Genomic DNA, 22,107 nt, shown 5'->3' on the forward strand with positions numbered 1-22,107 from the left:
GAGGAATAGTGTCCCATCATTGGTATCAGTGGGAGGAATAGTGTCCCATCATTGGTTTCAGTGGAAGGAATAGTGTCCCATCATTGGTGTCAGTGGGAGGAATAGTGTCCCATCATTGGTGTCAGTGGGAAGAATAGTACCCCATCATTGGTATCAGTGGGAGGAATAGTGCCCCATCATTGGTGTCAGTGGGAGGAATAGTGCTCCATCATTGGTGTCAGTGAGAGGAATAGTGCCCCATCATTGGTGTCAGTGGGAGAAAACACTGGCGAGCGAAGTGGGAGGGGCTTGGAAGATTTCATTAATGATATCAGGGTTATAGGTGATATCTTTCGCCCTAATCCTGGTAAACCACTTGCAAACTGCAATAAATATATACGTATTGCGGTCGGCAAGTGGTTGTTGGTCTGTATGAGGCAGGTGTGTCACAGATATAGACAGACACATAACAAAAAGATAGATAGATAGATAGATAGATAGATAGATAGATAGATAGATAGATAGATAGATAGATAGATAGATAGATAGATAGATAGATAGATAGATAGATAGATAGATAGATAGATAGATAGATAGATAGATAGATTATATTACCAAAAGTATTGGGACGCATGCCGTTACACGTGCATGAACTTTAATGGCATCCCAGTCTTAGTCCGTAGGGTGCAATATTGAGTTGGCCCACCCTTTGCAGCTATAACAGCTTCAACTCTTCTGGGAAGGCTGTCCACAAGGTTTAGGATTGTGTCTATGGGAATGTTTGATCATTCTTCCAGAAGTACATTTGTGAGGTCAGGCACCGATGTTGGATAAGAAGGCCTGGTTTGCAGTCCCTGCTCAAATTTATCCCAAAGGTATTCTATCAGGTTGAGTTCAGGACTCTGTGCAGGCCAGTCAAGTTCTTCCACCCCAAACTCATTCATGTCTTTATGGACCTTGCTTTGAGAACTGCTGGACAGTCATGTTGGAACAGGAAGGGACCATCCCCAAACTGTTCCCACAAAGCTGGGAGCATGAAATCGTCCAAAATATCTTGATAAGCTGACGCCTTAAGAGTTTCACTGGAACTAAGGGGCCAAGCCCAACCCTTGAAAAACAACCCCACACCATAATCCCCCCTCCACCAAATGATTTGGACCAGTGCACAAAGCAAGGTTCATAAAGAAATGGACGACAAAGTTTGGGGTGAAAGAACTTGACTGGCCTGCACCTCAACCCGATAGAACACCTTTGGGGTAAATTGGAGCGGAGACTGCAAGCCAGGACTTCTTGTCCATCATCAGTGCCTGACCTCACAAATGCTCTTCTGGAAGAATGGTCAAACATTCCCATAGACACTCCTAAACCTTGTGGACAGCCTTCCCAGAAGAGTTGAAGCTGTTATAGCTACAAAGGGTGGGCCAACTCAATATTGAACCCAACGGACTAAGACTGGGATGCCATTAAGGGTCATGTATGTGCAGTGCCATCTTAAGAGCATTAAAGGGCCCCGGGCAATGCAGTGCACTGGGGCTCTGCCTACACAATCACCCAAAATGCAAATTATCAATAAGGCAATATTTATTGATAGAGCAGTGCCAGGCTAATGACAGCTTCCAAGTTTGGTGGCTGGGTCCAGTGAACAAACACACGGACTCGACTGTCCTGTGTGTGCCTGTTCCAGTGGAGGTGGACAGGCATTCCTGCTGTTCTGGGCTCCCCCTCTATGGCCCAAGTAGACTGACAGCAGCGCAGGGCCGACAGGCGCTTGCCACCTGCTAAGTTCAGCGGCTGGATGCACACGGGAATCGGGACTAATGCTTGGCTGGGGCTGGGTCGCTGGGCAGGCAGGGCCCCTCGGGCAAGTAGGGCCCCCGGGCAACTGCCCAGCATGCCCATTCAGTAAGATGGCCCTGTGTATGTGCGTGTAAAGACAGTTGTCCCAATACTTTTGGTATTATAGTGTAGATGTTGGATAGACAGACAGATAGATAGATAGATAGATAGATAGATAGATAGATAGATAGATAGATAGATAGATAGATAGATAGATAGATAGATAGATAGATAGATAGATAGATAGATAGATAGATAGATAGATAGATAGATAGATAGATAGATAGATAAGCAAGCCAGCTTCTGAGCAGCTTCCATCAGAACAGCGGCAGTGCCGAATTTTCAAACTAGAATATTTCTTTTGGATTGACATCCCTTGAATTGCTCTCCATATTCTTTTCAAACGGCCCTGACCTTCTCTTCAAGCTATGTTTGTCTTTCCTCATCTCTAAATAAGCTGAACATAACAAAAAATAAAAATAATCACAAAAAGAAAAAAAAAAAAAAGCTTTTATCTGGGAATAAAATTGTCCGAAAATTAATATTGATATACCAAGACTCTCTCTTTTTTTTATTTTACAAACATTCTGAACAGCAGGTAGACAATTCCGCATAAACTGATACTTCAAAAAATTAGCAACTGATTTTAAAACCCAGGGTACGATAATGAAGGTATCCTTCATGTTTAAGATACTGCAGATCAAGCACAAAGGGAAGGTTTCTGTACAAAATGTCTTTTCTCTTGAATAATGTTGGTTGAATACAAAACACCATACTGTATAATGCAGCTGCAAGGATATACTCGCATTTTTTTCGTTTGTTCTGCCGTATAATTAAGCTTATTTTATTTTTTTGTATATTGTTCTCGGAATCTTTTTATCTGAAGTTGCAGCACCACTATAGCTTTCATCTCAAAGGAGGATTATCATTTTCTCCCACTGGATGGTGTTTTGTTTATTATCTTTCCTTCCTTACTATTTTATTCATTTTAATCTCTTAAGGTTGGTCAGCAAATTCCCTGAGTGCACATGACTTCCATATTTTTTATTTTATTTTTTTTTGTTCTTTCAGGTCCACTGCTCTTTCCTGTAGCTTGACGGGGTTGGTGCAGGCTTCAAGTGTTATAATTTTAATAATAATTATTATAAATGTGATTTTTTTTTTTTTCTTGTTTAGCACATCAGCTGAAAAGAAATTATAGTGGAGGTATACTGCCCTCTACAGGAAAAAATGAAGTGACTAGAAGGGCAGGAAATGAAACATTTGATAGAAATAGGCTGAAATGTTTGAAGGTTTTGATAAAATGAACCTGGTGATACAAGGGAGACAATGGAGCGAAGAGTATGATGAACTAGCAATAGGGGTTCAGGGTTCAAGCTGTGCCTGTGGCTGTGGGTTTTAGTAACCCAAGACAGAAAACAGGGCCTGGTAACTTATAACGAGAAAACCGATGAGGTATATTTATAAAATGTCAAATGATTGAGTTGCTTATTTTTCTGATTTTTCAGCAGGTTTTTTTTTTTTTTTCGTTGTAAGATCCAGAGAGTTTGTACCACATGTTCACCCACTCCCAGTTACCAGATCATCCAACCAATAGCTGGATTATCTTTTTATTTGTTCAGAAATACAGTTTCCAAGATCATACGCTGCATTGATAATATGGTCAGTGGTGCAATCATAGGTGTGCGCAGGGGGTGCGCCAGGTGTGCCTGGGCACACCCTAATCCTTTTGTGTGGTGCCCATTACCCCTTCTGCCTGGGCTTCTACCCCTTCACCGCAGTGCTGCTGGCTTTCCCTCGGCTGTCAAGACTAAAAATACACTAAAATCATTATTAGTGGGCACAAACATAACAGAGAACCTGTGTGAATTGGCCCCTTTTTAATTGATTTTTACATTTTTTTAAAAGTTAAAAATGTTTACAATCATTTTATTTTACAATTAATTTATTACAATGTTTAAATGTTATTTTTTTTTACAATGTTATTTTTTTTTACAGGACAGGGAAGCCTGCAGCGCTGTGGGAGGGAGCACAGTGAAAGGGGGGCATTTAGGGGAGGGGGAATTAGGAGCAGGAAGAACAACGAGGGAGATCGCAATTACAGGAATGATGCCTTGTGTCTTTGTCTCCCACTGCAGCAGAGAGCCACACGGGGCTTCCTTCTGTAATTGCCCCTCCGATTCCCAATGCTGTTGGGCCCCCTACAGGAGGACATAGAGCTACATCGGTTCGCGCAGGAGGGCCGCCCTGCCGCAGTAAATTTGTCCAGTGGTTAATGACCAGGCCATTTTTTGCGATACGGTACTGCCTTGTTTAACTGACAATTGCGCGGTCGTGCGACCCTGTACCCAAATAAAATTGATGTCCTTTTTTTCCCCACAAATAGAGCTTTCTTTTGGTGGTATTTGATCACCTCTGCAGTTTTTATTTTTTGTGCTGTAAACAAAAAAAAAAAAAACACATTTTTGAAAAAAAAAAAAAAATGTTTTACTTTCTGATATAAAACACACCGAATAAAAAAATTTAAAAAAAAATAATTTTCTCATCAATTTAGGCCAATATGTATTCTGCTACATGTTTTTGGTAAAAAAAAATCCCAACAAGCGTATATATTAATTGATTTGCGCAAAAGTTATAGCGTCTACAAACTATGGGATAGATTTAAGGACTTTTTTTTATTATATTATTGTTTTTACTAGAAATGGCGGCGATCAGCGATTTTTAGCAGGATTGCGGCGGACAAATCTGACACTAAGTGACACTTTTTGGGGGCCAGTGACACCAATACAGTGATCAGTGCTAAAAAAAAATAAAAATAATGTACTGTTACTGCATAAATGACACTGGCAAGGAAGGGGGTTAACACCAGGGGTGATTAAGGGGCTAGGTGTACTCCTAGGGAGTGCTTTCTAACTGTGGGGGGAGTGGATGCACCCGGAGGAAAAGAGATCTGTGTTTCAGTTTAGGTGAAACACAAGATCTCTCTTCCCCTGTGACAGAACGGCGGTCAGCCTTGTTTACATAGATAGATTTCCGTTCTGTCATTCCGCTGAACGATCTGCGGGTCCCACGGTCATCGCAGCCGCCGGACCCACTGATTGGCTCCCTGCTCCAGCAGCGCGTGCACGCCCACGAAATCTCCTGCACAAAATCACGTACAGGTACGTGATTTTGCGCAACCGGGCCACCCTGCCTCAGTCTATATGCGGCAGGTCCGGAAGTGGTTAATGGGCACTACTGACACGTGCTGCCACCTGTAAAACTTTAGTCAAGTTAAATTTACCGCACCTGTGAAGAAAAACATTGCAGTTGCTGCATGTGTACAGAGCAGTCCAGTTGTAATGTTACACTTTAGGTCAGTGGTTGGAGGGTAGTAAAACCGCTGCTTAAACGCCTCCTGGCTGCCCATGAAAAAGAGCCCTTATAAAGGAACTTTAGTTAAAAACAGAAGTTTCGCTGTTTCTATTTCTCCCTCCCTCCTCTGACAAAAATGGAAACTTTTCTTTTCTTTTGGGGAGCGGGTACATAATTTTGACAGGCTCCCACTTCCGTAGGCCGACTGTGGTCCGCCAGGCTATTTCATGTGGTCCTTGACCTGGGCTGGCTCTACCATTTGACCCAGGCGGCACTTTGAGAGGTATGGCAAATTAACGCCCAAGATTTTTTGCAGCAGCAGTTTTGTGTGTCATCCAGGGGCAGCCGCTCAGCTGCCCTGTAACAAGGCCGCCCTGCTGCCCTCAACACGCATATTCATTAGTGCCATCTTAAGAGCCTTATAAGCCCCCCGGGCAATGCAGTGCACTGCGGCCCTGCTTACACAATCACCCGAGAGAGAGAGAGAGAGAGAGAGAGAGAGAGGTGGACAGAGAATAGTTGATAATTTAGATGTGGCACATTGATATCCAGAAAAAACAAGCCACCAGTGACTAGAAAGAACATGCTGGGATTTGTAGTCCTGCAGCCATGGGAAACTGATGTTGAAGGCTATACTGTCCCTATAATCACATTATCCCTGATATTAAAGTAATTTAACAGGAAATCATAAAATGTAGCTAATTACACCAACAAGCATACTTGTCACTGATATGATAAACTAGCAGAGCAATGAGTCTCCTATAGGCAGACAGACAGACGTCCTGTGTCAGTATGGAAGAACAGATGATACAACATTATTGCTTGTCTTCTATGATTACCAGTTAAAGACCCTACCCATCCCTATACCAGCATAAGCTTCTGTACTATTGTCATATAATAGCGATACATTAAAGGTCTCCTCTTTTTGCAGCAAAATACGAGAGAGAAAGAGAGAGAGAGAGGGGGGAGAGAGATAGAGGGGGGAGAGAGAGAGAGGGGGGAGACAGAGAGGAGGGGAGAGAGAGAGGGGAGAGGAGAGAGAGAAAGAGGGGGGGAGGGGAGAGGAGAGTGAGAGGGGGGAGGAGGGAGAGGAGAGAGAGGGGGGAGAGGGGAGAGGAGAGAGGAGAGAGAGAGGGGGGAGAGGGGAGAGGAGAGAGAGGGGGGAGAGGAGAGAGAGGGGAGAGGAGAGAGAGAGGGGGGAGAGGAGAAAGAGGGGGGGAGGAAAGAGGGGAGAGGAGAGAGAGAGGGGGGAGAGGAGAGAGGGGGGAGATGAGAGAGGGGGAGAGGGTAGAGGAGAGAGAGAGACAGGGAGAGGAGAGAGAGTGAATCAAGTAGCAGTCAGCCATATTACCTTCCGCAGCGGCAGCACAGAGCACATGAAGGGAGAAGGTGGGTGGAGCCATTCTGGATATTAAAGGATAATTAAGGATATTGCCCTATCCTTTGAGAAAGTTATCTCTAACGAAACGCGTCACCACGATGTCAAGAACAGCCTGATTTGCTTGCTTATTATATGCTTGTACCTCTGGATGTCTGTAAGCGTACTTCCCCTTTTTAAATAAATTTGTTTTGCGGATTTACACTATGTTTGTTCCCTTTGGTTTTATTCCTTACGTCATCTGTGGGTTGAGACTTCTTCTCCTCTGAATCCATCTTATGACCACTGTTTGGAAAATCCGAGGGTACTGCGGGCATTTGGAGATACCAAGAATTCCATGATACCAGCCTATTTGACCCTTTTGCCATATGGTAGTTTGGGTCCAAAGTCTCCAGTGAGTGCATTATCATTTCTCCTCTGATGGTGTTGGGGTCTGGCTGCCACTGTGACCACATTTACCACTTTTGGATGATTTTCTGCACCATTCACACGGGACTTTATTTATGTATTCACCATTTTTGGTGAATCCCTATGCACATGGACTAGTGTGTTCAGTCATTATTATTTAGCGTTGGATCACGTACCTAGTACGTGATCCAACACTTCCGGGTGTAATTATACCCAGCGGAAGCTGATCTTGCAAAGAAGGCAGCTTGCCGTTCAGACAGGAGGGAAGGCATGGGTCCTGTGTCTCTGCAAAGCTGGGACATGGATCCATGCCTTCCCTTAGTAAAAGCACCTTAAACATTACACTAAAACACTGGCTAGGCACACATTTAACCCTTTAATCAGTCCTTATATTAACCCCTTCCCAACCAGTGCCATTAGTACAGTGATAGTGTATATTTTAAGCACTGATTACTGTATTAGTGTCATTGGTCCCCAAAAAGTGTCAAAAGTTTCAGACTGTCCACCATGTTATCACAGTCCCGCTATAAGTCGCTGATGGCCGCCATTACCAGTAAAAAAATAAAAGCAAAAAAAAAATATATATATATATATATATATATATATATATATATATATATATATATATCCCATAGTTTGTAGACACTATAACTTTTGCGCAAACCAATCAATATACACTTGTTGGGATTTGTTTTTACAAAAATATGTAGCTGAATACATATTGACCTAAACAGATGAAGAACTTAGATTTTTTTTCAGTTTTTTTATTGGATATGTTTCAGAGAAGAAAGCAAATAATATTGTTTTTTTGTTTATAGCGTAAAAAATAAGAAACACAGAAGTGATCAAATACCACCAAAAGAAAGCTCTAGTTGTGAGAAAAAAGGGCATTAATTTTATTTGGGTACAGTGTTGCACGACAGCGCAATAGTCCATTAAAGCGGAGTTATACACGAAAGTGGAACTTCTGCTTTAAGTGGTCCTGACCCCCAGACATGTCACATTTGGCATGTAAATTTTTTTGGGAGGGGGGGTACCTGCTCCCACTTCCGTTGTGGCCGCCTAGGCGGCTCGGGCGGAAGCTTTCCTCTCCCCCTCCCTTCCTGCAATCTCCTGGGACATGTTACAGGTCCCAGAAGATTGCCCGTCCATTCAGGACGCGCAGCGCGACTCACAGATGTGCAGTGCGCACCCGGCTGTGAAGCCGTACGCTGTCACAGCCAGGTGTCCACTCTAGAGATGCCGGCGCCACGGGGAGAAGACGGAGAGAACCGAGGCTCCCCCCAGCCGCATCGCTGGACTGTGGGTGAGTTTGTGTTTATTAACCTCCCTGGCGGTATTCCCGAGTGTGGCTCGGGTGGGATTTCACTGCCATTAGCGGTAACCCCGAGCCACACTCGGGGTACCGCCAGGGAGCATCGCTGGATCCTTGTAGAGGGTTACTTACCTTGTCGCCGGGATCCAGCAATGTGTCCCTTCAGCATACGGCGGCGGGATCTTCCGCCCGATGCTTGTGAGCCCTGGCTTCCGTCTCCTGCGACGTGACGCTCGCAGGGAGGATGGAACCGGTGGCAAATTTGAAAAGTAAAAAACACAAACACACTGATTTCATTTCAAAATAAAATAAATTGATAATAGTTTGCCCCCCAGTGCCCTTTCCTGGCAGTTTTACTGTACTTTATATATATATATATATATATATATATATATATATACAGTATATATATATATATATATATACATGTATATATATATATATATATATATATATATATATATATATATATATATATATATGTGTGTGTGTGTGTATGTACATTTATAGTTATTTATAGTTTTTTATTATATTATAATTTTTGATTTTGTGTTTCAAACTTTATCATGCCCGAGATGTTATAAAGAAGAACGCACAGTAAAAAAAAATCATATGTAAATAGTTGGTTTGGGCTGCTCGTCCTTAAGAATTAGTAGTAAAATAATTGTACCACTTTCAGCACCTAAAATCGGAAAGAATCATACCACCAGGGAGGTTAAAAGTCAGCAGCTACACTTGTAGCTGCTGACTTTTAATAAACACAAAAGCCAGTGGAACTCTGCTTTAAAGTAACACAGTGCCATAGCGCAAAAAATGGCCTGGTGATGAAGGGGGGGGGGGGTGAATCTTTCGGAGGTCTAGTGGTTAAAAAAAATCCCTACGCTCCTTAGTTCCGAAAATAGTCATTGCAGCATGATCTTGCTTAGTTGTAAAGTATGAGAACAAGCCCTAAGTTAGAAGTTACTACAAAATTGCTAAAATCCAACTTTTTGCCCAACCTGCTTCCCCTTTTTTCCCAACCCTGCAGAAATGTATCATTCTGCTTTATCCAATTTGTGTAAATTTGTACCCTACTGGGCCGAGACGCAGAATCCTGTAGCCTTCGCCAATATATGCTAATAATAACACACATCTACATAGGTTACAAGAAAAACTCTGCGTTCTTCAGCCTCCTGCTGACTCCGCTGATGAAACAGTCTCCACGGCGCGGTCCAAGACAGAACACATTTTCATTTTCTACAAACACAGAAAGCCATTTTTTTTTTTTTTTTTTGCTAAAAGTCCCCCAATAATTGCAAAGCTTCTGGTAACCTCCTAATGACATATACATACATATATTTCTCTGGAATAGCAAAGCAGCAGGAGATCCGGTGGAGATCTCATTTTTTCCCACTCATAGAAATTGCTTTCCCCAATAATTGTTTCCATAGAAACCCTGAATTTGCCTGATATGGGGTGTCTTTTTTTTTTTTTTTAATGAAATTCTCAACAAGAAATTGCTGACTCGGTGGAGAGATTATTAAAAGGAAGGTTTCAGGATCACTACTTGATTTGCTTCATCTACGCCACTCTCAATAGCTGCCTTTTAAGATGCACTTCTAATGTTTATTAACAATGCACAAATAATAGATGCAATTAGATGTATACCACTAAAAAAGAAGTCATTAAAGTTGCTGCATAATTGCATACTTAAGCAGTAATGTGAGACAAGTGAAACAAAAAAATGCAAAGTAGTCATTCTGCAGGCAGGAGCTTCATAGAGACACACATTAATAATCAAGTTATAAAAAGCACTGAAGTCGGATGTGCTGATGGGAACTAATTGGGTCAGGTAGCTAAACATGCGATTTTGCCAAAACAGCACTGAGCAATGCTGGGAAAAGATGACAGTTTTGATGCTTTTCCCTCCTCAGAATCAAGGGATATATCCCTAATTAAAGGACGACAAATGACACTGGTCTTACATTGTACAAGATATTCTTTTTTGCTCTGTTTAATCAGATTTTTTTTTTTTTTTTTTGCAGATTTTCTTTTTTTTTTTTTTTTTTTTTTACAAAGCCACATAAGAAACAGAAGTTTAGAGTATGGCTCCTTCATGCATTGAAGAAGCAGTAGTATTCATGCTAAGTAAAGGGTGATGTTAAAATGCAAATCGATACAAGATTAACAGAGGAGAGATCTGAAACATTAGGCTGCAAGATAAAAGATGGCAACTTGTAAAATCTTATAAAAAATGAAATGAGAGAAGCAATAAAAATCCAAGGACCACACAGGCGTTGACATCAAACCTTGCATGTGAGCAAGCTAGAATACTAACAAAACTGCAAGACTAATGACAGAAAAAAGCAACATGAATGAAACTCTGGGGGTTATGCATCATATAAACCGGGGATGTCAAACCCAATTTCATCGCATCAGCATTATGGCTGCCCTCAAAGGGCCAGTTGTATCTGTAAAACTAGAAGTCTAGAGCACCCCACCCCCCCGTAACCACTTAAGCCCCGGAAGATTTTACCCCCATTCCGACTAGGGTTTTATTTGCGATTCGGCCCTGCGTGACTTTAACGGACAATTGCGCGGTCGTGCGACGTTGTACCTAAACAAATTTGATGTCCTTTTTTTCCCCACAAACAGAGCTTTCTTTTGGTGGTATGTGATCACCTGTGCCATTTTTACTTTTTGCGCTATAAACAAAAAAAGAGCGTCAATTTTGCAAAAATAACAATATTTTTCACATTTTTTATATGAAATTCCCCAAAAAAATTTAAAAATCTAAATTTTTTAACATTTTTGGCCAATTTGTTTTCTGCTACATATGTTTGGTAAAAAAAAATTGCAAAAAGCGTATTTTGATTGGTTTGCGCAAATGTTATCGCGTTTACTAACAAAGGGAAAGATTTTTGTCATTTTTGTTGGTTTTTTTTTTAACGCATAATGGCGGCGATCTGCGATTTTTTTTGTGGGACTGCGACATTGGGGCGGACAGATCGGACCCTTGACTGACATTTTTGACACTTTTGGGGTTACCAATGACATTTCTACAGTAATCAGTGCTATACATATGCACTGTTACTGTAAAATTACCCTGACAGTGAAGGGGTTAACTTTTTTTGAGAGGGAGGGGCTATGTGTGTCCCTAGGGGCGTGATTCTAACTGTGAATGGCTGTGGCTTGATGTGTAGGAACAATGATCAACGGTCCTACATAGTAGAACCGTATGATCACTGTTTCTTCACAGGGGAGAATGACAGGCGGCTTGTTTACATTAGCTGCCTGCCTTTCTCCCGCTGTACCGACGATCGCCGAGTGACCGGCGGACATCGGGTCCGCCGGTCACACGCGCGGGGGGGTCCGTGAGCGCGCGGGAGCTCCCTAGACCCTCACAGGCTAGCGACGTAGACCTACGTCGCTCTGCCTGTGAGGGGCTGACCGCCGCAGTAAATAGTCGCGCGGCCGTCGGCAAGCGGTTAATCAGATGTCAAGAGCTCCCCACCATTAGCCACTTGCCCACTGGGCACTTATTCCCCCTTCCTAACTAGGCCAGTTTTCAGCTTTCTGTGCTCTCACATTTTTTGAATGACAATTACTCAGTCATGCAACACTGTACCCATATGACAATTTTTTCCTTTTTTTCACTCAAATAGAGCTTTCCTTTGGTGGTATTTAAACTTCACTGGGTTTTATTTTATTTTTTTTGCGCTATAAATAAATAAATACTGAAATTATTTTTAATAAAATGCATTTTTCTTCGTTTCAGTTATAAAATTTTGCAAATTAGTAATTTTTCTTTATAAATTTTGGCCAAAAAGTATACTGCTACATATCTTTGGTGAAAATAACCCAAATAAGTATATGGCCCCTTTCACACGGGCGCACTGCCCAACTGAGTCCGTTCTGCTCAGCAGGGGATCGATCCGCCGATCCCCGCTGAGCAGGTGGATGATAGCTCTGTCTCCGCTCTGTGTGCAGAGACTGAGCTGTCAGAATCCCGCTGTCCTCTATGGGGATGTAGCACCCTACAGGTAGGTGCTAGGTAAATGTATAGTGGGCCTTGTCTGCCTAACAGCAGGGCTGTGATTTGTATAGGTAGGGTGTCAGAGCTTCAAGATGTGCCTGCTGAGGGGAGAAGTATCCCCACTGGCTCCTGTGAGAGGCTTCTCATAGGGCAGTGTGGGAAGCCCAATCAGGGGACACATCCTAGCTTGTAACTACCCCAGAAGGCAAATTATGCTGCAAAGGATTCTGGGAGTAGGTATAAGTTTGGGGGGAAGAGCGTGGCACGTTGCAGAGTCCCAGGAAGGAGAGTGCGGCTGTTTCTCCTCCTGTCTGAGGAAGAGGATATCTTGGGGTGTTGTCAGAGTGTCCAGAGAGTGCTGAGTTGAGCTGAGGGGTCCAGTCCCAGGAAAGCCTACACAGGTCGTGAGTACTGAGGATTTCCCCTGGGGGTCTGCCTGAAGTTAGAGGGGACCACTCCGGAAAAGGTTCTGGGATCCAGTGCCAGCTAGCTGTAAAGGGGGTACCTAGGTTGAGGACCCTGAAGCTACAGAGGGGGTACATAGTCAGTGGACCCTGAAGAGTTCAAGGTTAAAGGGGGCACCTGCAGTTTGGGCCCTGAATTGTACAGAGCGTGCAAGTTACAGCTATACAGAATTCTACTACAGTATATACTACCTCAAGCTGTGCCAGGCGGGGGTAAGTATTCAGTGACTTTCACAGTATAACAGTGTCAGGAGTTCTACAGTTCTCAGTCTTGGATCTTCTGGACTATAAGTCAAGGATTCAGCACTTCTTCTGTTTTACAGAACATTCTCAGTGTCAGTGAGCGTTGGATGGCGCTGGCTGGCGTGTAGGAAGCGCCAACGGGCATTTCAGAAGTAACGTCCCAATTGTAATTAGTTTAAGCCTCAAGGAGTATCCCACTCATTCCCTTCTCCCATCCCCTTTATTCCAATAAAAAACACAAATAAAGATGCCAGAGTTATTGCTGCTTCAGTTATCACACCCAGGGTCACAGCTCACATGGGCTGGAGAGAGTACCGGTTCTAATGGCAGACCCACATCAGGCCATAGGCCTGGAAACCTTGCTACAGGGAGATTGGATAAGAACGGACCGCCAGTCCATTCTCATTCGATCCGGTCCTCCAGAGGGATGGAAAATAGGGTTTCCATCCGTCCGGATTTCACGGACAGGATCGGAAACAGATAGCAGTGGGTGTCAGCGGAGGAATCTCTGCTGACACTTGCTGCCCCATAGGGAGGCATGGAGCATTCGATCAGGTCCGCCTGAAAAACTGACAGGCGGATCGGATCGCCCGTGTGAAAGGGGCCTATATTATTTGGTCTTTGTGAAGGTTATGCAGTCTACAAGCTCTGGTGCCAATCATTAAAAATTGATCACACCTGATGTACTGACTGCCTATCTCATTTCTTGAGACTCTAATAAGCCAGGGCAGTACAAATACCCCCCAAATGACCCCTTTTTGGAAAGTAGACATTCCAGGGAATTTAGTAAGAGGAAAGGTGACACCCCAAAAGACATTCTGCTACTCCTCCTGAGTTTGGCGATATCACATGTGTGAGACTTTTGCACAGCCTGGCCACATACAGAGGCCCAACATTCAAGGAGCACCTCCAGGCGTTCTAGGAGCATAAATTACAGATATCATTTCCTGACAACCTATCACATTTTTGAAGGCCCTGGAGCACCAGGACAATGGAAACACCCACAAATTACCTAATTTTGGAAAGTAAACACCCCAATGTATATTATATGCGGCATCATTAGTCTTTTGAACATGTCATTTTTTTCCACAAGATTTTGGAAAATGTGGAAAGAAAATGAAAGCGCATTTTATTTTTTACACAAAGGTAGCACCCTCCTAGGTAGGCGCTAGAGAGAGAATATAGTTCTAAATCCTTTTTGCTTACCAGAAGGATTTCAGGTAAATCTGTATTGTTCTCTGCCTACCAGAGAGCAGGATCTGCTAGTGAGGTCTGCTCAATGTGCTCAGGTGCAACACAGTCTGTCTGAAGAGTGTTTCACACTGGTCCAATAGGGAGGCATATTGGACAGTGGGAGGAAACCTGACAAATGATTGCACAGGCATTTGGTACAGCCCTGGTGATTTGGCATAGGAGAATGCCTCAGTGCATTCTGGGATACTGTATAAATGCGCTGTGTAAATGTGCTCAGGGTCTTTCAGCTGGAGAGCAGAGTCCCGGAGGGAGGGGGTTCCTCCTCTGCCATGCGGCCTCAGATGGTCAACCTGAGGGCCTAAAGAGCTAGAGAGGAACTGAACCCGGAGGTCCTGTAATGCTGATTAGGAGGGGAGACACTAGAAGGATCTAATTCTGCAGTACTGTGAGTACAGATCTATGTCAAGGGGCCTGACCTGAGGGGGGCACCCCTGCAGCTAGAAGAATCAGTGGACGGGTGTCAGTAAAGGGGATGCTAGAGAGTATCCTGAAGATATGGTAGATCACCAAGTCTATTGCTGGAGAAAGAGCAAGGAGATTTAACCCTTTCCATACATGTGGCAGTATGGTTTAGGAAGTGAGGCTTTCACAAGCAACCTGGTGAGGCCAAGTGAGAGTTGTCCTTATCCAATGTATATAGTTAAGGTCCGAGTATCCCACTATTCCCTTCTCCCATCCAAGTTCCATGATAAATACTAAAAACCAACACCCCAGTACTGTTTATTGAGCAATAAGCCATTGGGAGTATGGAGTCTGAACTGTACCCAAAGTGACTGTGTGCAGGTAATCAGAGGAGGACTAACAAGTCATCACACAGCAAGCCCTACGGGGACAGTGCTACACAAAGTTGTCCATTTATAAGATATTTCTAACACATTAACACATAGCTTGTACATAGAACAAATTACACCCCAAAACACATTCTGCTACTTCTCCTGAGTATGGCGATACGACACGTGTGAGACATTTACACAGCATAGCCACATACAGAGGCCCGACATGCAGGGAGCACCGTCAGGTGTTCTGGGGACATAAAATTACAAATCAATTTTCCTGACTACCTATTACACTTTTGTGAGGCACCGTAGGACACTGATAAGCACTATATTGGCACTGATGTGGCACGGATGAGCACTGATGTGCCATGGATGAGGCACAGATGGGCATGAATGAGGCACAGATGGGCATGAATGAGGCACGGATAAGGCACAGATGGGCATGAATGAGGCATGGATGAGGCACAGATGGGCACGGATGAGGCATGAATGTGAAACGGATGAGGCACAGATGGGCACAGAGGAGGCATGGATGTGGCACAGATGGGCATGAATGAGGCACGGATAAGGCACAGATGGGCATGAATGAGGCACAGATGAGGCACAGATGGGCAGGGATGAGGCATGGATGTGGAACGGATGAGGCACAGATGGGCATGCATGAGGCACAGATAAGGCAGAGATGAGCATGAATGAGGCACAGATGGGCATGGATGAGGCATGGATGTGGCACAGATGAGGCACAGATGGACATGAATGAGGCACGGGTGAAGCACAGATGGGCACAGATGAGGCATGGACGTGGCACGGATGTGGCACAGATGGGCATGAATGAGGCACAGATAAGGCACAGATGGGAACGAATGAGGCATGACTGAGGCACAGATGGGCAGGGATGAGGCATGGATGTGGCACGGATAAGGCACAGATGGACATGAATGAGACACAGATTAATCACAGATGGGCATGAATGAGGCACAGATGGGTATACATGAAGCACAGATGGGCATAAATGAGGCAAGGATGAGGCACAGAAGGGCACGGATGAGGCATGGATGTGGCACAGATGGGCATTAATGAGGCACAGATGAGGCACAGGTGAGCAGTGCTGTGGTCTCCCCGAACTGAATATGCCCAGGTTTGTTGACAAATGATCGCTCCGTCATTGGATGGAGCAATCACGTGGTAAAAGGCCGATGTCATTGGCCCTTTACCCCGATCTGTGATGCGCCAGGTGCAGAGAACCCGATAATCATGGACACTTCCGTGTGCGCGCCCCAGAGGGTGCGTGAAAAACGCGATTCTGGGAGGACGTCCCTGTACGCCCTCCCAGAACTAGCTGACTGCGCTGTAGCCATCATTCGGCTATGGTCCGGTCGTCAAGTGGTTAGAAGTCAAGAGTTCCCCACTCTTCCTTACATCACAGTGCACCCCCCTTATCTTGTGCTGCTGTCGGGAAGAAGCAGAAAGTGCAGGGTCTGGAAGAGGACCAAAGTCTGCTAAATGTTGAGACCATGGAAGATGGAGACGAGGGCTTTCTGCGGCTGCACAGAGAGACTGAATATCTACAGTAGGAGTTCAATCTTCCTCTTTGCTGCCAACTGCTGAGAAGGGGGGGGGGGGCAGAGACAAGCCTCTCCGCACCTCAATAGAGAAGTGCAGGACCTGGAGGAGGAGTTCTGTCCTCCTTTCAGCTGCTGACGGCTGAGACAAGGTGGGGGCCGCAGCTGCAAGAAAGGTGAGAGGGCCACATGTGTCCCCAAAACCGCAGTGTTAGGAGGATCAGTCCAAAATCATTGCCAGCACTTGTGACGTGTAGTTGAATTAATTTTGGTCTCAATATATGAAGAAATGTAATTTTTTGGATATGTAGAAAATAGAAAAGACTTTTTGTTTATATAATACAAAATGTAAAAAAAAAATGATATAAATGTAAATTGGGTACAGCGTTGCATGATGTCGTAGTGCCAAATAGCACCAGAATGTCAAAGAGTGCTATGTTACATGTGTGAGAAATAACAAGAAACTTGTGCAGTTTTCATTTATTTGGCGCATTACTTTTTATTATGGCCATATTGCTGGAAAAGTGTTGCAAATACTTCACAGAAACAGCGAGAAACAACTTTTATTACCCCTGTGACATCATCACTAGGCTTGTAAAATTCCTGTAGGGGCAGCTGCTGTAAGCTAAATCCCTATCGATATAGGCATGCTTCAAGAACTACATCTCCCAAGAGTCCTTTCCTTCCACACAGTGGGGACCACTGTGTCCCCACTGTGTGGAAGGAGGAGAAGAGGGGAGGAGGAACTTTCCCAGTTAAGTATACCCTTTCTGGCCGGCATGCCTAAGCTAAGGGCAAATACATTCCAGGAAGTTAATGCTACATGAATCATCTGCCCTTACTCAAGATGGCTGGGGCTAGAAATGCTAGGGGGTGTTTTTCAAGGTGATTTCTTAACAAAATAAAGCACGGAGATATAGATGAATTGGGGAGTTTGCTTTGAATAATAAAAATTAATTATAAAGTGTTTTCAGTTTGTGCAGGTGGGATTCCTGATAGTGACAACAGTGAGCAATGCCTACATAAAGTGCATTAAAACAGCCACATGTAGTCTGCATCCGAAGGCCACGTGAAAGGGTGACAGAGCTGGTGCAAATCTAAGAGATAAGGACAGATTGTTTTCACCATGTAAGAGCAATTGCCTTAAAGTGGTTGTAAACCCTTCCATATACCCAGTGAAGGGACTGTCCTCAGATGATACACAGGAATGAAACAATCTGTATCTGTAGCCATCTCTTCTCTACAGCCATTCAAAGTCCAGAATTTATAAAACTTGTCTGAGCTGTCCGAAAAAATGGGGCGCAGAGCTTAAATCACACTCTGCAGAGCTCGGTTAGGAGAGACACTCCTCCCCCCCCCCTTTTACACAGCACACATGAACAGAGCTAAGGCTGTCACTCATAGGCTGCGTGCTGGAGCTCCCTCCCCTGTCACCTTTTTTCTTTTGGAGTCTGGAAAACTTTAGCAATGACCTTCATAGCAGGATCACCAGGTATTATTTTACATGTTAACCTCTTATGGATCACCCTATGCAGATATACTGCGGTAGGATGGCCCTCCTGTGAGAAACCACGTACCTGTACATGATTTCGGGCACAGGGTCTGGGGCGGGCATGCGCGTGAGCCGCCAGCAAATCACTCCCGCTGTGACTGGACCCAGCAGAAGCCAAATAGCATGTCCCTTGGGACCCGCCAATCATTCACAGGAGAGGCAGAACGGTGGTCAACATGTAAACAAGGCAGACCGTCATTCTGTCAGAGAGGAAGATGGAGATCTTGTGTTTCTGCTAAGCAAAAGCATGGATCTCTGTCTTCCTCCAGTTAAGCCCCCCCCCCCCACACACACACAGTTAGAAAGCACTCCCTAGGAGCACACTTAACCCTTTGATCGCCTCTGATGTCAACCATTTCAACGCCAGTGTCATTAGTACAGTGTATATTTTTAGCACTGATCACTGTATTAGTATCCCTGGTCCCTAAAAAAAAGTGTCAGTTAGGTGTCCAATTCGTTTGCTGCAATGTCGCAGTCCCGCTAAAAATCACTGATCGCCACCATTACAAGTAAAAAAAACAAAATAAATAAAAATTCCAAAAATATCCCATAGTTTGTAGCCGCTATAACTTTTGGGCAAACCAATCAATATACACTTATTGAGATTTTTCTTTACTTTTTTTATTGGGTATGTTTTATAGCATAAAGTAAAAAATACTGTTTTTTTTTTTCAAAATTGTCAGTGTTTTTTTGTTTATATAATAAAAACCGCAGAGGTGATTAAATACCACCAAAAGAAAGCTTTATTTGTGGGGGAAAAAAAGGATAAAAATTTTATTTGGGTACAGCATCGCACGACCGTGCAATTGTCAGTTAAAGTAACGCAGTGCCGTATCGCAAAAAAATGGCCTGAAGGGGGGTAAACCTTCCGGGGCTGAAGTGGTTAAAACTAATATCAGATTTTGATGACTGGGTTTTACACACACTCCAAGTAATTTAGGGTTTCGGGGGATATTCGGGCAATATCCTCACCCACTATAATGTAACTGACCACACATGAATGTACTATAAATATAATTTAACATCCATCCCTAATTAGGAAGTGTGGCGGAGGTGTGGGTGAAACAGAACACACGTGTAGATCACAAAAGATTTTAAGGCCCCTGACTAAGGGGTTCTTTATTTTGAGGGGTTACAAAAACAGGGAGTCCGATACGGGGGAGGCCACAGGGCAATAATTCCAACACTGGGAATGACATGCAGAAATATAACAGGGTGGCAATAGGGCACATCAAGGGATAAGTCCAGAGGCACAGGGCAGCAATCTAGTACAGCAGGGATCTAGTCCAGAATCACAGGGCACAATCCGGGCACAGTGAGTAGCAAGCCACAATCCGGTACAGCAAAGTCCAGGGGCACAGGGCAGCAATCTAGTACAGCAGGGACTTAGTCCAGGATCACAGGGTACAATCTGGGTACAGTGAGTAGCAGGCCACAATCCGGTACAGCAAAGCCCAAAGGCACAGGGCAGCAATCTAGTACAGCAGGGATCAAGTCCAGATTCACAGGGCACAATCCGGGCACAGCGAGTAGCAAGCCACAATCCGGTACAGCAAAGTCCAGGGGCACAGGGCAGCAATCTAGTACAGCAGGAACTTAGTCCAGGATCACAGGGTACAATCTGGGTACAGTGAGTAGCAGGCCACAGTCCGGTACAGCAAAGCCCAGAGGCACAGGGCAGCAATCTAGTAGAGCAGGGATCTAGCCCAGAATCACAGGGCACAATCCGGGCACAGTGAGTAGCAAGCCACAATCCGGTACAGCAAAGTCCAGGGGCACAGGGCAGCAATCTAGTACAGCAGGGACTTAGTCCAGGATCACAGGGTACAATCTGAGTACAGAAAGTAGCAGGCCACAATCTGGTACAGCAAAGCCCAGAGGCACAGGGCAGCAATCTAGTACAGCAGGGATCAAGTCCAGAATCACAGGGCACAATCCGGGCACAGTGAGTAGCAAGCCATAATCCGGTACAGCAAAGTCCAGGGGCACAGGGCAGCAATCAAGTACAGAAGGGACTTAGTCCAGAATCACGAGGCAGAACCTGGGCACAGTGAGTAACAGGCCACAACTTGGTACAGCAAAGTCCAGGGGCACAGGGCAGTATCTAGGGACTCAACAGCCAACAGTAGCCTCAGCAGAGGAAGTCCAGGCAACTTGGCAGGGAAAAGGAGGTCTGGCGGGTAGAGGTCCTTCATAGGCACATCACGGGTCCTCAGGAAGATGCGTGTCCAGGCCACAGCATCTGGACCACACAGAAATGCAGAAGTACAACTCCTAGCAGTGCAAAAAAGCAAAGCACAGTTAATATGAAACTATCTATCTCCACAGTTTCACGCGTCTTCTAGCCTCCTAGTGAGACCTGCAGCCATCAGCTCTTCCGTCCATCACTGATGTGACTCTCAACCATCTGACACTTTCTGCCGGTATAGGGAAAAAAAAGTGTACTTTAAATTCAGCTAAGACTAGCATATAACACCCGGAGCCGGCACGTCTGGCTTCTCAAGCTACGGGACACCGTGCTGTCTGCTCTTCCTGCGGAGATCAACCTCATCTCCCACCACCTGCTAACCAGGACAGAGTATAGACATCCCTAGTGAACCTATACACCGTCATCAGTTGACCAGATAGTGGTCTTCCAATGAAGATTCAACTGTTGTTACTTCTGCATGCTACAGGAATGATTTGAATATTTCTGTAATAAATATGCTTGAGATTTCACTATGAAATGTCTTACCATAAACAGCACTTTTTATGCAAGCAATTATTTTTGAGCTGAGAAATATTTAATAGATACTTTTTGTTCTGTTCAAAAACAACCAAGCAAGCATCTGCCCAGAAAAAATAACGTGATATGCTAAGACTACCACCCAGCCCCTACCTTTAATTTGAAATTAATAATTGATTTGTAAATCCTCAGCATGTAATGGATTACTATCAATATTTTAATACTTTTGCTGCTAATTTATTTTTTACCTCATAGTGAAAAAAAAAAAAAATATCCCTGAAAGGATCCATGCATTTTAAATTAGGTGACCTAAGTAAACTCTCTGTGTTTTCAAAATTCTATAAAAAGCAACAATGGAGAGACTGATTTTATAAGTGCAGTCTAATGATGCAGCAATCGACAGTCTACAATCAACTTTTTCTACGGATATAAATAAAACTATGTATGGAACGGCTGTTATGTATAATGTATATTTTGTTTTTACATATATTTTAAATCAGAATAAACCACAGACCTAGAGCGGTCACTAAATTGTTAAATACACTATATTACCAAAAGTATTGGGACGCCTGCCTTTACACACACATGAACTTTAATGGCATCCCAGTCTTAGTCCGCAGGACCCTTTGCAGCTATAACAGCTTCAACTCTTCTGGGAAGGCTGTCCACAAGGTTTAGGAGTGTGTCTATGGGAATGTTTGACCATTCTTTCCGAAGCGCATTTGTGAGGTCAGGCACTGTTGTTGGATGAGAAGGACTGGCTCGCTGTCTCCGCTCTAATTCATCCCAAAGATGTTGTATCGGGTTGAGGTCAGGACTGTGTGCAGGTATATTTCTCCACCCCACCCCTCTCTCATCCATGTCTTTATGGACTTTGCTTTGTGCACTGGTGCGCAGTCATGTTGGAACAGGTAGGGGACATCCCCAAACTGTTCCCACAAAGTTGGGAGCATGAAATTGTCCAAAATGTCTTGGTTTGCTGACGCCGTAAGTGTTCCCCTCACTGGAACTAAGGGGCCAAGCCCAACCCCTGAAAAATAACACACACCATAGCCCCCCCTCCACCAAATGATTTGAACCACTGCACAAAGCAAGGTCCATAAAGGCATGGATGAGGGAGTTTGGGGTAGAGGAACCTGCTACACCATGCTGCACTTTGCTCACACACTGACATAATTATGTGGTGGTGTTCCCTGCAGAATTCAGAACCGCCCACTGCAGGAGAAGACAGCAGGATGTAAGGTAT

This window comes from Pelophylax lessonae (genome assembly GCF_965119305.1).
Source record: "Pelophylax lessonae genome assembly, chromosome: 10".
In the NCBI taxonomy this organism is placed as follows: Eukaryota; Metazoa; Chordata; class Amphibia; order Anura; family Ranidae; genus Pelophylax; species Pelophylax lessonae.